Below are 18670 nucleotides of genomic sequence, written 5' to 3'. Positions count from 1 at the left end.
CCTTTCTAAATTTTAAGCTTTCTATGCTTTGTGATCTGTTATATCCTCAAGGCTTTGCTCAATCAACACGGGGCAGATGATCAAAGGCTGGGGCCTGGGGAGCACTGGAGATGTCTAATTCAGAACTCTCATGAAGGTCTTGTCTTTTGCTATATCTAGAATAGGACAGATTCATGTCCTACCCTACCCACAGTTAAGAACTCATTAAAAGTTTGGGTGAGTTTTATGATTTAAGTATAATCTTCCTTAAGACCAATGGAAAGGGCCCTTGACTTTAGGAGGTTCTTAACAGGTTTCAAATTCTTCTGACACCTTGTAAAAGTTAGTTTCGCATTCTGAGTAAAACACTAAAGCTTCCCTAGCCCTGTGCATATGAAAACAGGGAAAGGCACGACAAAAAAAAAATGGCATAGTTATTTTGCTTTCTTACATAGTTCCTCAGATCTTAACTGTCTTCTTCCAGGGAGATATTATGGAATCCTTGAAAGGACAACCCATCTGACACCCTGTAAAACACCTCTTATACTAGTCCTGTTCCACTGCTACTCTTAGAAGAAGATAAGCCATCTCAAGGGGCAGCTATAGTCTCAGAGTGCTTAGCATTAGCCATAAATAAACTAAGAGGGTCCTGGGACTCCTGTTTTAGCATTTACATGCTCGTTGTAAGGGTAAATGCATATAAAAAATAAAGATGAGAAGGAGTCTGCCTTCAAAACTTACAATAATTTTTAAAAACTGCTGCTTGGTCCTCTTCTCTTTTCACATTCACTCTCTTGGATAATCCAATCCCATGACTTTAAATAACATCCATGCTGATGACATCTAACTTTATATCTCTAGTTAACCTAGTTAATCTTCATTTTATTTTTTATTTTACACTTTGTCTATTTATTTTTTAATTTTCATTTATTTATTTTTTTCTGAGGAAGATCAGCCCTGAGCTAACATCTGTGCCCATCTCCCTCTACTTTATATGTGTGACGCCTACCAGAGCATGGCTTGCCTAGTGGGTGCCATGTCTGCACCCGGGATCCGAAGCAGTGAACCCCGGGCCGCTGAAGCAGAATGTGCACATTTAACCTCTGTGCCACCGGGCCAGCCCCAAATCTTCATTTCCTAAGTCCAGTCTTGTACATCAGACTGTCTACTCATCATCTCCACTGGATGTCTAATTGACATCTCAAACTAACATGTCCAAAACTATTCTCTAGCTTTCCCCCAAATACTTTCTAGCTGAAGGCTTTCCCACAGCAAACCTATTTTTCAGGCAAGTTGCTCACACACCACAAGCCTTGGAGTCATCCTTGATTCTTCTCTTTCTCTACCTCCAATCCATCAGAAAATTCTATTGGTTCTTTCAAAATTTAGCTACAGAATAGCACCATTTCTTATCATGTCCACTGTTACCACCCTTAGATTTCTAAAACACAGAGCCAGAATAATTTTTTTACTGTTACTTTTTTGTCTATATGTTGATGCTTTATTACATAGAATATATAATTTTTAAGGTTTTTACACTCTTAGTATGGTTTTTCTCGTAGGTTTTATTAATCAGATTCTTTCCAGAGAAATATATTCTACTTCATAATGAAGGTTGGTGAGGAAATGAGATTTGGCATGTAGAATTTACTTATAGGACAGCTTTTAGTGTCATGTTAGAATCATTCTATAAAAGGATACATATCAGTTAAATTACAATATTATCAGAAATATTTTGTTTTTCTTAATAGTTTAACATTTTTTCTTATAAAAATTTTGAAACACACAGAAAACTTGAAAGAATTAAACACTGATCATCTCTCTATGTCCACCACATTGATTCTACACTTAACATTTTGCCATATTTGCTTTAGTACACATTTATCCATGGTTCTCTCTATTTACCAATTCGTCTTACTTTTTGGATGCATTTCATAGAATGATCTTTTAGGATGAAAGCCAGATTATGTCACTCTGCTGCAAAGGCTTCCCATTTCATTTAGAGTAAAAGTCAAAGACTTTAAAATGTCTTTAAAGGGCTATACATGATCTGGCCATCTTACGTCTCCAAACTCCTCTCTAGTCACTTTCCTCTTTGCTATTCTCTGAACACGCTAGACACACACTGACCTTAAGCCTTTGTTCTAGCTGTTCCCTCTGCCTGAATTGTGCTTCCCCAGACATCTTCTTGGCCAACTGTTTCACCTCCTTTGTGTTTTTCCATGACTCTTCTGAATGAGGCCTACCTTGACCACTCTAATACTGTGTCCTGCACTCCTTACCCAACCCCCTCAACTAGCTCTACTTTTTCTTTTTTCCTTTAGTACCTATCCTACATAATTTACTTACGTTTGTTTGTCTATTTCCCCAACCCTGCTCCATGAGGGCAAGGGTTTTTGTTTGTTTTGTTTGGTCTATCCCAAACTCTCAGAAACAATGCCTGCACAAAGTAAGTCCCCTATAGCTATCGGTTGAATGAATGAACTAATATATATTGGATACCCACTAGATACCAGCCACTCTAAGTATTTTAAATATATCATCTCATTTAATTTTCATGGCAGTCCTACAAGGTAGCTGGTGGTATCCCCATTACAGATGAGGAAATTGAGGTTAACAGAAGACAAGTAACCTGCCTAAGGTTACACAGTAGCGAAATTTGGATTTAACTACATTTAAAATTCTTCCAATGGTTCTACACAATTTCAGATTTTATCTTATATTCTTTTTTTGTTATATTTTGAAAAACTATAATAAAATATGGTAAATGTTCATTGTGTTTTTATGGAAGAATTTCAGCTAATAAATGCAGAAGCAACGTCAGATTAGGAAAAAAAAATCACCACTGCAACTTCTATGATATTATGGATCTAGGCACTATATCAATGGCTGGTAAAACCACTTGAAAGAGATGAGGCTGACATCACCCCAATCTACCACTCAATCTTAGCAGCACTTAATGTGGGACAAGATATTATGTCCCTGTGATATGTACACCACTGCCTAGAAAGTATTCATGCCTTAAAAACCTTAATATATGAATCCTCTAGCTCTAATTATCAGTTTACAAGAAATATGGGGAATAAAAGAACAAAAGACACCATGAAGAGGGAATCAGCCAAACACACAATGTGGATCATCCTTCACGAAAAATTTCTCCAACAAATCAAGGACAAAAAATAAAATGTGTGTCTGAGGGGAAGGGAAGGTAGGAAGGAATGCTTGGGATAAAAGAATCTCAAGAGATATAATAACCAAATGAACTTTGTTTAGATCCTAATTCAAACAAATCTGATTTAAAAAGATCTTTGAGGCAATCAGGTAACGATAGTAAAGAATTAGCTAATTTTATTAGGTGTGATAATGACATGATAGTTACGTTTTTAAGGTCCTTATCAGTTTGAAATGCTTATTGAAGTATTTATAGGTAATACAATGTGATGTTTGGGATCTACTTTAAAATACTGCAGCCCTCCTTCTCAATAAAAAGCAATAGAGGAAATGAGATTGGCAAAAGGACTAATAATTGTTGAAGATGGGTATTGGTATATGATAGTTATTATACTAATGTTTCTACTTTTGTGTATTTTTGAAAATTTCCAAAATAGTTTAAAGCAGAATTTTTATAACTATATAGTGTTCTAATGTATCAACATATTATAATTCACTTAGCCAAACTGTCATTTTTGAAAATCCAAGTTATTTCTAATTTTTGTGTGTGTGTGTGTGTGTGTGTGTGAGGAAGAGTGTCGCTGAGCTAACATCTGTGCCAATCTTCCTCTATTTTATGTGGGACACCACCAAAGTGTGGCTTCACAAGTGGTGCTAGGTCCACACCCAGGATCTGAACCTGAGAACCCCAAGCCACCAAAGCGAAGCGCGTGAACTTAATTACTATGCCACTGGCCCAGCCCCTCTAATTTTTTTTTTTTTACTATTTTAAATAATCCTGAGATAAACATCCTATATATAAAGCTTTATGTGAATCTTATTTCCTATTGATATATTTCTTGAAGGGAAATTATGGTATCAAAGTAAATTATATTATACTTTTTTCTTTCATTTAAAATATCTTGTGAACATCTTTCCATGGTATACAATTCTTTTATATCATTTTAAGTGCTTAAATAGTATTCCATTTTATGTAATCTGTCATGACTTAAGCAATCTCCCATCACTGGACATTCAGGTTATTACTGTTTGACTGTAATGTAGCTCTGTGGGAGGGCTTAGAGCTTTATAGTTTGGTTTCATGAGGGATCCTCAATTGTGTATAGATCCTCTCTTGGGTTAATCCATTTCTCTAGAGAAGAGCCCTCCAAATTTCTGTCTCAGAAGGCTTAGGCCAGGCTGCCAGGGTTCTGTACAAGTCGGGGGAAGGGCCAAAGGCACCACAGCTCAGCTCATGCTGTCTCCAGGGAATAAAGCTTTTAGTCTTCTGTAGGATAGGAGATGATCATCTGAACACCTTACTACTTCTTACACAGGCTTGCAACCAATTCTGCGTTTAGGGCTATCTGTATCCCTACTTTCTGAGATACTTGATGCCTCCAATTTCTGAGCTGTTCTGATGTTCTCCAGCAAGAACCAACCTGTTTCTGGGTTCTCACTACTGCCAGCATAGGTTTTGCCTCTTCTAGTTTGAGAGTTAACCCTTCACTGACATTTTAGGGGAACTGCAAGAAGGGACTGCAGTAAAGATTTGTGTTCTTATCAACTTGTTTTTAGGTTGAAAATTGTTTACATGTTTATTGACCACATATATGTGTGAGTATGAGAACGAGAGTATGACAGAGTGTGAGAGAACTGTTTCTGCACTTTGCTCCATTTTCTACTGGCATGATAATTTTTATTTGTAAGAACGCTTTACATATTAAGAATATTAACCCTCTTACATACACTGAAAATTTGTTTTCCCACTAGGAAATCTTAGAGACAGAAAAAACCTTCTATTTGCACTATTAAACCTTACTCAGAAGTCCCAAGATTATTAAGCTGGTTCCAGAAATCTCAAGGGACAAAAACAAAGGCACATTACACAGGAAAAACAAAACAACAAAACAAAAACAGAAAAACTTCACAACTGTCATCACTGTATTAAATGCTGTCAACTTGAGGTTTTACCCAGGAAAAAAAATCCGTAAAGAGAGTATGAACCACTTATATGTATGGGATGTCAGTCATGTCTGCTGAGTTTATTGACAATTTTCTGTTCCCACCAGGACTGAAAAGTTCTTGCATGGATGTGAAGATCAGGTTATATTCTATTTTGCCTCACATATCTACAAAACTGGCAGCCAAGTTGTAATGCCAGGATCTTTCCTGTTAGTGACAGTTGGTATGCATGCAAGCAGCAGACAGAAAACATTTTAATTTTCAAGTTATCAGGTTGAATTCATAGTGCTGGCACTTAAAAAATCTTGCTTTGACTTATAAAAGGAACAAACTGATACAAAAGCCAAAAACATTCTGAAATAATGTCATATGCTTTCTTCTAACAGTGACTACATTTTCAAAAAAGGGGGAAAAGGAAAACATTGGCCGGCTGGTATGGGTACTATTCTAACCAGATATTTTATAATTACTCATTTCAGAAAAAAAACCCTTACATTTCATTTAGCATTACAAAACATTTATTTCCAGATCAGGGTGTTGTTCACCCTAACCTACTGAATTTGAACTGACGATACTGAACCATTTTTGACCAACAAAAGTAATTTCACATGTTCAACCTAACACAGAGCAAAGTATTACCAGATATCAAAAAATCAAAAAGGCATTCAAAATGCATATAGAGCATGATTTCAAATAAGTCAATTCTTCTATACTAAGACCATATACACATGTGCATAATTTCTCACTAAATATAAACCAGCAGGTATTCCCTTTGCTAAACACAAATGACTGGATTACCACATCACTGTCCTCAAGATCCGTGAACTTGAAAAACCTTTCACTCAACCTCCTGTTATAATATTTAAGAGAGAGTTTAAGAGTGCTACTATCATATCTCTGCTTCTTGAGAAGATGACAGGCTGGTTAAAAAAGAATGAAGGTAGGTTAATAAAGTCAATTTAAATAGAAAGTCCAGGGCAAAACCATAGAGAGCCCCTGTCCGCCTTCCTCATTTTGTTTACCCTTGTGCAGAGATGCTTTACCCTCCTCTAATATCTTTTAAACATAAAAGATGTAAAAGAGTGAAAAATTTCAAACATATAATCTTTACAAAGTGATTAAAACAGCCACTCTGCAGAGAGTAAGTTTTGTTAAGCTTTAGTTTAACAAAGTAAATTCTTCAGGAGAAATACATTTTTTTACTCCATGAATAAAAGTTTTTTCTTCAGAGAAAACAAGCCAACAACCAGGCTAATCTTTTAAAATTTTATTTCTCTGGAAAATACAATTCCTGAATTTGAAGATAGCTGCAGAAACTTAGAACCAACACACACCACTTTATGATAAGGTTTCTGCTTTGCTATAGCTAAAATCCTCTAAGTCTCAATCCCCAGCATAATGTCTCCCAGATGTCTCAACTAGTTGCCATGCCAACTAAAGCAGCTTAAATTAAATGAGGGCCTGAAAAGGCACCTGCATCACTCCAGGTCTGTTGCGCATTAAATAAAGCTCTCTTGACAGGGACTCAGAGGTGCCATTAACTTGAACAGCAGCTATCTGATTATTGTTTCTGAGTAATTTAATGAGGGTCTCCAAACAAGAGGGAAAACATGGTGCTCTTTCTCTTTCCTGGTCCTTCTAAATGGGACAGCCTCTCCAACAGCTGGTGTACCCATTGGTCAATGACTTTGCCAGGGCCTTTTAAGTTCCCACTGCGTTAAAGATAAAATATAGGACCAAAGATAGGGCTTTCAGGAGAATATTAACAGATTAAACATGTTTCCCTATTAAAACTCATCATTAAAAATATGATTGTAAAAAACATACTGTGCATGGTATGCCAACCTCAGAGTGATTTGAACGGCCCTGCTATAAAATAAATTGCCACTGATTGCAGCAATTAGTTAAGAAGCTCCATGAAATATGGATTTCAAAATGTACTGATTTGCTTCAGAAAAACGAATGATGCAAATTAACAATTATAAATGCATGGGGGGTGGGGCATGGCAGCTCTGATGCCTCAGGCGCCCAAGAGAAACCACAGTGTTTCTGTGTTGTTTTAAAGAGTTAAATTTTTTTTGTGATATTGATTATTTTAGAAGATTCTTTATAACGGGGCAGAAAATAGTCCTTTTGCTGCTTTCTCAAATATTATTAGTCACTGGGGAATATTACTTAATAGAAACACAAACTCAGGATAAAGAGGTTATGTGATTCACCCAAGGTCACATTCACAGTAAAAAGCCAGACTACCCTACATTTCCTGACTCCTAGCCCAGTGCTCTCTCTACCCCACCAAGCTGCTTCCCATAGGAGCTTGCTACTGTTCCCATTTCCTAACCAAATATCATCATAGTATGCAGATTACTTTGAAATAAAGAAAGGCTGAATTATTTTTAATTATGTGCTATGAGGAGAAGGAGAAAGGAAGCTAAACTTTTGCTGAAGCTACTTATGTGCCACTTTATATGTCACCTCATTTAATCCTCATAATACCTAATTTGTAACTATTCCTATTTATGAGAAGAGCACACCAAGGCTGGGAGAGGTTAAGCTGCTGACACAGAACTTGGATTCAAATCTAGGTTGTAATGATTCTGAAGTCTGACCCTTTCCATGAAATTTTGCCTCTCTCTGTTTACTATTAAAGAGACAAAATGAAATTCATGAGACCGACTTACTTGCATGTTGCAAAAACCAAGTTTCAAGCAAAACTCACAAATTCAATACTGCATTGCATGAAGCAGCTTTTAGAATCCCTTCCTAGCCATGTGCTTTAAACGGGAAGTCACTCATCATTCTTCAACAAATATTCTGAACAGCAGCATGTGCCACACATAGTTCTAGGCACTGGAAACGCAATGGTGTACAAGGGCATCACTGCCCTCACTGAGTTTACAGACTAACAAGGGAGATGGACAATTAAACAAGCAATTACAATATATTCACTCAAAGAGTGCAACAATGTTATGGCTGTTAAGCTCATAAAGCCCTTTAGGCACTGCTTTGGGATTGAATATGCCAGACTTGCCATCACATTGCCAACAGAAATAAGAGAAACAAAGTGGCACAACCAACAGATATTCTCCTAAAGAGATAAGTCTTTAAATTATTAGAATTGCTAAATTCCACTAACTACAGAGATTTAAACCTTTAGTTAAACATGTGAGAAACCATCAACGTTTCTTCAGCTCCTGCAGAATTTCTAAATTAGATGCACATTCTAACTGGCAATTTACCTATATATGTAAAAACACATACATACTTACATTTTATTTCCTAAAATGCTTCACTTAAAAAATTTTTTTTAAAACACGAGCTATAATAAAAATAAAAGCAATTAACATTTATTGAGTTCTCACTATGTGACATGCTCTTTCTAAGCACTTTATACGAATTATCTCTATGAATTCTCACAACACAGTGGCACGTTATTCTAAAGAACTAATTGTTCTCTTTTTGAGTTTTAAGTCTTTCCTTTTGGAAGGAAGTGAATCTGAAGATCTCTGAAGTAATTGCTCAAATCCACCCAAGCACTCTTATTCATTTCTTCTAGCACCTGAGTTGTGGTCTTAGTACTGTCACAAGAGGTTACAACCTCAAATAAGAAATAATCCCACAGTTTGCTTAGGGATTATCTCAGTTTGCTCAAGAAGTGTTCTTGAGCCTATACTATGTGACACTTTTAACATAGCTCACCTCATTTAATCCTCAGAACAATTTGGGACTATTCCCATTATCAGATCTAGACTGGGGATGAAGGAATGCCAGGTGGACAGGGCAAATAACGATATTCCTTTTGCCAAAAACTGAAAAATACAATGGTTAAAAAAATCACAGGCAAGTTTTTCTACCTCACACTCTCTTTGCCTCTGTCTCTTTCTACCTCCTGAGTATTTACTTTCTTCTAGTCTTATTCCTTTCACCCTTCTTTAGTCTAACTACAAAGCTTTTGACAACTCAATAAACATTTTCCTGTATCTATGAATCATATATGCTTATCTGAATACCTTGTTATTCCCTATTATTTTTTTTACTGGATGAGAACTTAAAAGATCAGCATGTATGTGTGTGTGTGTGTATATATATATGCGTGTGTATATACATATATATAAAACAGGGACCCCTGGTTAACTTTTTCCTTAAAACAACATAAATTTATTCTCTTACAATTCTGGAGGTCAGAAGTTCAAAATTAGTTTCATTGGTTTAAGGTCAAAGTAAGTATTCTGGCTAACTTTTTGTGTGTGGGCTGACAGAAGGCTAGACTAGTACCCTTGACAAGAAAACAAAACAAAACAAAACAAGTCTCAACTAGAGATTGCTGAAAATATAGGACAGACCTTTGGCGGGAGGGCTAAGTTGAAAATTAAGTTTGGGAATCATTAGATAAGGTGAGAAATAAATAACAATCTCTACTTTCTAAAACTAAATGAAATCTGCCAGAAATGAGGCATTAATTTTGCTTTTGGTTACAATCTTCTTTTTCTTTGCATAAAGTTTTTTTAAAAATTTTTTTCATTTCTTTCTTCTATTTTAAAAATCTGGATATTGAAGTTCTGAAGCACATCACCATTAATGGGTTATAAATTCAAACTTGAGGACATTCTTTAGAATAATGCACACCAGTGTCAACAGCAGAGCTGTTAGTGCAAAGTGCCCAAATATAATATGCAGGACACCCTGCTAGACTCCCACAAAGATTGCTGAGGAATAAAAGGTGTCCATGGCGGACAGTTTAAAGCAGGAAAAAGCAAAAATAAGGAATCTTCTGAGGATCAAAGAAAGGAGGTAAGAATATATTAGAGAAAGGCAGAGAAAAGAGAGGGGTGTTTAGGCTTAAAAACAGTTTTGTACAATCTTTGATGCAAAAAAGTTTATAGGCAAGAAGACTGGGAAACTAATCTAGGCTGCCAACTGCACCTCAATGGTAAGCCTCCTCTGACCTCTGGTATTGATTAAAGCAAACCTGTACTATGATCAATATTTGATTAACCCATCTTTATGTTGCTGTATCTGTTCTAGGAAGTAATTTAAGAATGCATGATAATCAGCCCCATGCCAGAAAACCTGACTATTTCAACTGTCAAAGGTAATTCTGCACAAAAAGCTACATAATCACCACAGAAACAAATGCTGACACCAAATTCTGACCTTCAATTATGAGTAAGATGATTGAATCCTTTTCTGTTTTTAGGAAGTCATGATTACTCAAGCAGTCTCAGAGGCTGCAGGACTGGTGCCAACAGCATCTTTGTTTAACCATCGTTATTAGCATCAATAAATACTGACTGGGTACCAAGTGGGTGTAGAGAGCATGCTAACTCAATGACAAAACAGAGAAACAAGGTGGATGAATACAAGGCAACATTCAAGAGGTTAGAAAAAGACTGAGATTGATATGTAAAAATCAAGTAGAGAAAACAAGAAGCAAAAAGATTTTGACGTACACGGACACAGAAACTTGATCAAAAAAAGAAAAACAGGTGATATTTATTGAGAGTTTTCTATGTGTCAGACATCCAGCTTTGAATTTGTTTTGCCGCATCTACTGATTACTCTAAGCGAAGAGGTTTAGAGAAGTGAAGGAAGGAGCCAAAGGTCATAGGCGACATGTGGCAGAGTTGGCACTAGATCCCAGTAAACCTCAGAAAAAAGGTGAAAGAAATAATTCTACTTTAGAAGAGAGAAAGCCAGGAAGCTCATTTTAAAAATGAGGAGTTACAGGATTGAGGCAGTGGGAGGCAGCGCAGTGTAGGCTTTGGAATCAAAGCCCACGTTAGACTCTTGACTCTGCCACTTCCTAGTTTGATAACATTAGGCAAGTTGAATAACTTCTCTGAGTTTGTTTCTGCATTCATAAAATAGGCACAAGGATATCTACGACACAAGGTTACTGCCAGGGTTTAGATGATGTACGTGAATCACATATAAATGTCTGGCACATAGGGGACAGGGATTACACGGTAGCTGTGCTTTCATGATGATCATCATCATCGTTATGAAAGGGAGGAACGGTACTGAGTTTATTAAATATCAATATGCCAGGCACTGTGCCAAATGTCCTACATACATTAACTCATTTATTCCTTGCAACAGTACTTCGAGGAAAAATATCATCTCCACTTATCACTAAGGAAACTGAGGCTCAAGGAGGAGTATTCAAAAACCTTTTTCAAGGTCAAAAGGTTAGTAAGTGACAGTAGTGGGGAATCAGAATTTGAACTTAGGATTGCCCGATATCAAAGTCCATGCCTTTGCCAAAATGTATGCCTGTGTTCTTATTTCTTCCCAACATTTCCCTCTCCCCTCAGGAAAAAGCCAAAAGAATATAAGTAAAAAAGAAACACAAAACAGGCAGCCAACTGAAAAAGCTTAAAGCTATTGATCCTAAAAGGAAAGATCAGGCAATCTCAAAAGGATATCACTGCTGAAGAGGAAAATTTTATTCACTTATTAATGGGGTCTCATGCCATCTTTGCTTTGTTTCGTTTTGAGGAAGACTGACCCTGAGCTAACATCCCTGCCCATCTTCCTCTACTTTATATGTGGGACGCTTACCACAGCATGGCGTGCCAAGCAGTGTGTAGGTGCACATATGGGATCCGAACCGGTGAACCCTGGGTCACCAAAGTGGAAAGTGCACACTTAACCGCTGAGCCACCGGGCTGGCCCCTCTCATGCAGTTTTTTGGCACCAAAAATCACTATGTCCATGATTGCCACATTCCTTCATATGGGGACAAAAAGATCTTTTCTTAGACCAAGAAAAGTTTTCTACAAGGCATATCATTGAGAGAGAGCTGGGGTTGGTTTTGGACAGACTGGAAACTGAAGGGAGCAATTAAAAGTGCTAATCTCTGTGAGACCTCTGTGAACCTCCACACAGGGACTCCTGGTTTTGGCAAAGAGCTTCTGGTAACCTGAAGAGTTTCTCAGTCTTGAGCTCAGGGTAGTAAAAATTAGCTATCAGATTGGTATCCTGTAACTGATTAGTGTCCCACATATCCAAAACAACACATACACACAACAAAACTTTGCTTGGCTCATGTATATCTTATTTTCCTTTGGAAAAAATCCTACTTCGACCTAATCCTGTTTTCTACCATCTGATTCTCTTGCCACCTCTAAGTGATCTATCAATAAAAGACTGTCAATGAAACACATAATTATTAAACCCATCACCAGTTGTACAATTCAGTGCTCTTAATATTTAATAATGACATTCATATCGTAGGCAGACAGCAAACTGATACAATAAGTAGTAAATACAGATTTGTGCTGGTGTGCTGTAGGTCTGTTAAGTTCCCCGAAGTACTGTTTTCAAATAAATTGAGTTGGTAGCAAGAGACTCAGCTGGTCTATGAAGTAGCTAAAAGCCCCACTGCTTCCCCATATCCTCCAATTAAGGCAGGTCTGATATATTTAGTGGCTTCTGAAACCTCTGGATCTCCACGTAACACATGCCTCCTGGTGTCTAGCAACCTTAAAAAATAGAAATAAAGTTAGAACAGTGGGATATGACAAAAGGATCAAACAGTCCTATGAGCGTCCCTAAACTTTCACACCTGAATTAAATATGCCAAGTGGCTAATAATCAGAAGGTTAACCAGAAGGTTAAGCAGTTCAAGAGAATGATAATGGGGTTATGAGGCTTTTCAGAGCTCAAATTAGGCGTGGCTTTGTTGCTATTCAATATTACCCTCTAATAGTTGGAAGGCTTAACACCAATTTATTCCCACCAGCTGGGAAGTTTGAGAGATATATTTATTTTTTAATGGAGAGGTGAAAAGACTAGATTCAAGCTTTAGATTTTTTTGGCTTCACCTGGAACACAGATGTTTCAAAGAGCTAGTGTGAATAAGTTGCTCCAACTATAGCGACTCTCTTGAAAGCAGAGGGAAAAAAAAATTCCAACTGTGAGTTGGAACTTTAAACCATTCTTTAAACAACCTCAAGATTTGCTAATACATTAAAGCTGAGGTAATCTTTATGCAGCCCGGAAGGGACTACAAATAGGAGGCGTGACTACTACTATAAGGCATAAGAAGAGGAGTGATTCCTGGGATGGCAGGCTGAAGGAGGAAATTATGGCCTATCTTTCTAATTAATAAGAAGGTTTGGTTAAGGTAATGGAAAAAGCAGTGAGATAGATATAATGTGGATGCAATCTGGATGGAGGGTGGGGGGTGCTAGTGAGTTGTACACTGAATATATTTTGAGGGAAGAGGAGACCAGGTAAGGGAATATGAGGTACTGAGATTAACAACCCATTCCCCATTAACAGTTCACATCTTATTTTTTTTTTAAACCTCTCTATAAACAGGCTAGGTATGTTACTAATAGGTCATTATGAAAGTCCATTTGTGTGTGATGAGTAGTTGGAATGCCATCTGTTGGTAGTGGGCGTGACACACTTTGCATCAGAAAGTTCATAGGAGTTCCTATTGTCTTTCAGCTTCATTAAGTTCTATCTCCTCTATAAGGGCTTCCCATACTACTTTTATAGCACTGTTCTGTCTGTCTGTCTGTCTGTTTACTTATCTATCTATCTATCCATCCATCCATCCATCCCAATTTAATCCTCAAAATAACTCTATGAGGTAGGTATCATTATTATTCTCATTTTATTAAACAGGAAATTGAGGAACAGAGAGGTTAAATAACTTGCCCCAAATCATACAGGTAGTGAGAGGCAAAGCTGGGCTTCAAATCCAGGCAGTCTGGTTCCAGACTCCATGCTCTTTGCCACTATAACAGATTTTCTTTTTCTCTTCCTTCCTTCCTTCTCTTTCTCTCTTTCTTTCTTTTTTTGGTGAGGAAGATTGGCCCTGAGTTAACATCTGTGCCAATCTTCCTCTATTTTGCATGTGGGACACTGCCACAGCATGGCTTGATAAGCGGTTTATAGGTCTGTGGCCAGGATCTGAACCCGTGAATCCTAGGCTGCCAAAGCAGAGCATATGAACTTAACCACTACACCACCAGGCTGGCCCCTAGATTTTCTTTTTATTACCTCAAGCCAGCAGAATGCTGACTAGGTAGGCCCTGAACTAATCATAAGGATTTTGAAATAAAGAGATGAGATCTTGTTCCTGTTTCATGATATGATAGTAAGTCACTAAACTCAAGACTGCTAAGGTCAGGCAGGAGAACTAAGGGAAGACCGAGAGTATGGCAGGCAGAAGGAATGGAGAAGGGGACTGACTGTAAGTGCTGCTATTTAGGCTCCAGTACCAAGAACATTGGAGTATTGGAGGAACCACAAAGGCTCTGTAGGGAGAAAAAAGGGAGACACTCACTGGTGAGTTTCCTAACATAACAATCCTCTAAGAACATGGGATGAAGGTCAATTTTTCACATTCCCATATTCAGGCTTGCCAACCAGTCTATGACTTAAATTGTTCCCACCTCTCAGACAAAAGAGAAAGAATAAAACTGATCCATTACCCAGCTTCTATAGTCCATAAGAACCAGGGAAATGTATAAACTATTAGGAATAAATGCTTACTATTGATGATAAGGTGTTGTGCAAATATCTAATAAGAAAGTACTGCTAAATAGCACTTCAATAATAACCATTTTGGCCAACTCAAGTTGTGTATATGTACAAAAATTTGTGATATGGTCTTATGTAAAAAACTACTTACTAGGTTCAAAACAATCTAGAGTTCAGAACAATAACAGGCTGACCTGCCTGCTTAACTGAACTGAAGTCTGAGAACAGATTTAATGTTCTGTATGCAATGAGAGACTGATGTTACATGAAAAACTATTAATGATGTGTTAAAAGCTTTCAGATAGCAAAATAAGGGTATTTAACTGGTTTAGCTGGATTGGGAGAAGAAAATGGAGAACGTGCCATATCAAATTATTCCCCAAAGAATGAATATGGACAGAAAGCTTTGAAAACACAATTTTAATCCCTAGTCTTCACTGACTTCGGATAATGAAAACTGGATCATTCTTTCTTCTGTTTCATATAGGACAGAGACCAACACCAAGCCAGATTATAAAAGAGAAATCTTGAAATATTAAATATTTATCAAGTAGGCACCATATTGATCAACAGTTCTACAATTTTTTTTTAAAGAGTCTTCATCTTTGTGTGATGCATGTTCGAAGAAACATGAGAATCAGGTGATTTTTCGAAAAAAACAGTGACTTTGTGGTTTAATAAACTGTAACATGCAGATACCCAAGTCTGGCTCCTTAAGCCATGAATTCTCTTATATGAAAAGTCCAAGAATGAAGCTAAAACATGCTTAAACCCATGTTAAGCACTAATTCTGAAATCCTGCCATTTCTGTTTGAAAGAAGAAAATCTCATAACCATAAACATGTGAGACTTAATAGTATCTCTTTCCTCACATTTTTTTCCCTGCCAAAATCAGGTCCACAGAAGAGGGAAATTTCAACCTAGATCTCAGGTAACTGCCTCTGAAATAAAAAGTGAGGACATTAAATAGCATGGATAATGACAATCTGGTTTATGGATATTGTTGATTACAAACAATGCTTTCCACGTGAAAGAAAAACAGCAATGCATCACAGAGAGAACTGCTTTCTCTTGTAATAAATGGTCAGCCCTAAATCTCATCATCATCTTTGCAACAAAAAGCACGGGCGCCTTTGCAACTAGAAAAAAATCAGTATGTTCTTCAATTAGAATCACTGACCTTTTCTGAAGCATGCTTGTGCTTCGCTATAGAAATCAATGGAATAAAAGGTCATGTTGTTAAAATGTTTGAATACAACAATCTCTTTCCCAGGCAAAGGCAAATTCCTTTTCTTTTTAAGGTAACTAATTTATTGTAAAGAATGTCAAAAATTAAAAAATTAAAACTACTTTTAATTTGCAATTTAAAAGTGACTAAAAAAAAATCAATTCTACCACTGGAAAAAAAAGAAAAAAATCTGGAAAGCTGTCATTCTACACACTCTGTCATAGCCCAGAAGGTTCTGTTGGCTGAATCCTTGTCATTATGGCTATAAACGCATATGCAATAAAACGGAAAGGGCATCCTAGAGAAAATGATGTTATTTCAAACCTCAATTCTCTTCTTCCCAAAGTGCCCTGAAGAGGGCAAAGGCAAGCTGTGTCTGTCAAATGTAGATGGTAGAGCTTGGTGATTACTAATCTTCCACCATCATAACCCTCCAGAGCAAATGCACATAAAACCCACAGATCAACAGCCAAGTAATAGAAGCTGAAGAAATGACTAGAATAGTCTCTACTTTTTCTGAATATAAAAAAAAATTTGAAGTAAGCTTCTCTACCTAGATTAGAAACATTTTACTTCTCCAATTTTTTTAATTCAAGAAGAGAAAGGGAAAATTCTTCAATCATCTCTTAATCCATTCAGACGATAAAGGATGCACTTATCATTCATATAAACTGTATCATGCTTCTTATGGCCAATACAATGAATCTTAACACTTTCTCCAAGAGATGAATCCTCAAATTAGACCCACCCACCTTTTCTTAATGGGTCTGAAAAACTTCTATGTCCAGACAATCTGTTTTCAAATGTTCTTGTGCCCAATAGAATTTGAGAGCAATTTACTCTAGTCTGATCTATTGTAAAGCTGCAAGAATGATGTCACTAAAACCTGAGAGCAGACTGCTATCAGTGGTATAAACCAACAAAACAGCATTCTTAAGGGCAGACAAGCGTCTCGATACACTGAGCTACGGATGCCTCCTTAGTACACCTACCCAGTACTACCCATCACCAGTGAGACTCATTTTCGGTTGAAGATTTTAAAAGATAAAGTGATTAAAAGGAACAGTTATGAAGGGCAAAGAGGATTCAAAATACACAGAGAACAAAAAATCGAGAAGAAGAAAGAATCTAAGACAGGTATATCAGAAGTCTGCTTCTGAGTACTTTTTATGGCAATTGAGAAGAGACGAAATAAAGCAGTGGTCCATTTAAAGCGATCAGCCTCCTCTGTCAAGATATAAAATCTGTTATATATCAAGTATATCTCAATAAAACTGAGGGGAAAAAAGATATAAGATCTAACATACCTTATCCATTTGTTCACAGTACCCGCTTTCTAACATTTACAGAATAAATATTCTATTATGCATTTTGATGTACCACCTATTAGCACTGTTCCATATCACTATTTAATTAGAACACCTATGCAAAAAGGGTTACATGGACCGACAAACAGAAATTAGATACTGCCTAAAATTGTGTGGAAAAATAAGAATACAACTGGAAATATTGAAAATATATTTATCCTTTAATAGGATATAATTATGCATATTAATTATGTAATTGATCTTGTATGGACTGATATAGGAAGGACTAGTGAAAATGTTTTATTTTATGAAAATTATAAGTTCCACATAAGTCTTCCAAACTCTTTTTGGGGGAAAGGGAAGGAAGGCAGAGGAGTTTTTATATGTAAGAAAATGTGATGAATATCTCTATTGCAAACCTGATTACTCAGATATTATAATTATTTGGAAATTATCAATCATCACCATTGAACCATGAACTCCTTAAGGACAACAGCAATGGCTGTTACACTTTACACTACCTGCTGGTGCATCTTTCCTGAGGGTAAAGTTCTAAAATTAGGGCATAAAACGAATACTGAGTATCACAAAAATCAACTGGGAAGATGTCATGCTGGAGACCAATATATCAAACTCTCATTAAACTCAACAGCATTATGTTCTCTGGTATTGGAACAGAGTGCTGTTTCTTTGATTGAACTCCATATGAAATAGCTGACTTCTGTTAAGGGGTCATGCTATATATAAGTACCTCTCTCAACACCAGAATCACACTCAGTTTGGTGACATGCTCTCACTGCAGGAAGCCTATGGGAGCTGAAACTACCCGAGGAACAGCACATTCTTGATTCGTATATCACGCTCACATTGGAAAAGAAGCTAAATGAATGCAATTAGGCATAAGCTAATTAAATTATCTCTTTCTCTTCTAATCATGCTAAAAAAAACCCCATACTGCATACACTTCAGTTTAAATGCATGAATCTGTGACGTCAGCAACATGGCAGTGTGAGCTCACCCGGAACTCTCTCCCTGTCAAATTACAACCAAAAAGAGCAACTGCTTTCCAACCCCAAAAAAAGAATCCTAATAACAGAAATTGTCAGAGACCCACAGCAGCCAAATGACGGAGGGCAGAGAGGCTGGAGCCACCCCTCGAGGAGCTGGAATGGGGTAAGAGAGAACTTCTCTCCCTCCCCTAGAGACTGGGATTGCTGCCGTGGGTGAGGGAAGGAGCCGGGGAGGGGCCATGTGTCCGGGGATCGTCCAGGACTCCCACCACCCGTGCAGCAGAAACCCTCTAATGGGGGAAAGCTTTTGCATGGGAGAACCCATCAAGGCAGGGCCCCGGGAGACCAGAGAGCGAGAGCTGATCTGCATCCAGGTTGGGCACAAGAGAAAGTGCCCCTCCTCCCCCAATCTACACTGCGCACCGCCATGGCGGCTGAAGGCGGAGGGCTCAGAACATGTGGCTCTTGAGCCCCATCTAGTGGCGACAGGCTGTAACTGCAACCAAATAATAGCATGCGCAAAAACCGCTCCT

General features: G+C 37.4%; 1 protein-coding gene across 1 annotated transcript in view; it reads right to left on the bottom strand.

Annotated features, from left to right (window-relative positions):
- The window catches only part of NLK (nemo like kinase), a 167828-nt gene that overhangs the window by 31610 nt on the left and 117548 nt on the right, over positions 1 to 18670 (bottom strand). The gene's annotated exons all lie outside the window — the stretch shown is intronic.

This window comes from Equus caballus, chromosome 11, assembly GCF_041296265.1.
Source record: "Equus caballus isolate H_3958 breed thoroughbred chromosome 11, TB-T2T, whole genome shotgun sequence".
NCBI lineage: Eukaryota > Metazoa > Chordata > Mammalia > Perissodactyla > Equidae > Equus > Equus caballus.
This window is presented reverse-complemented; position numbering and strand designations above follow the sequence as displayed.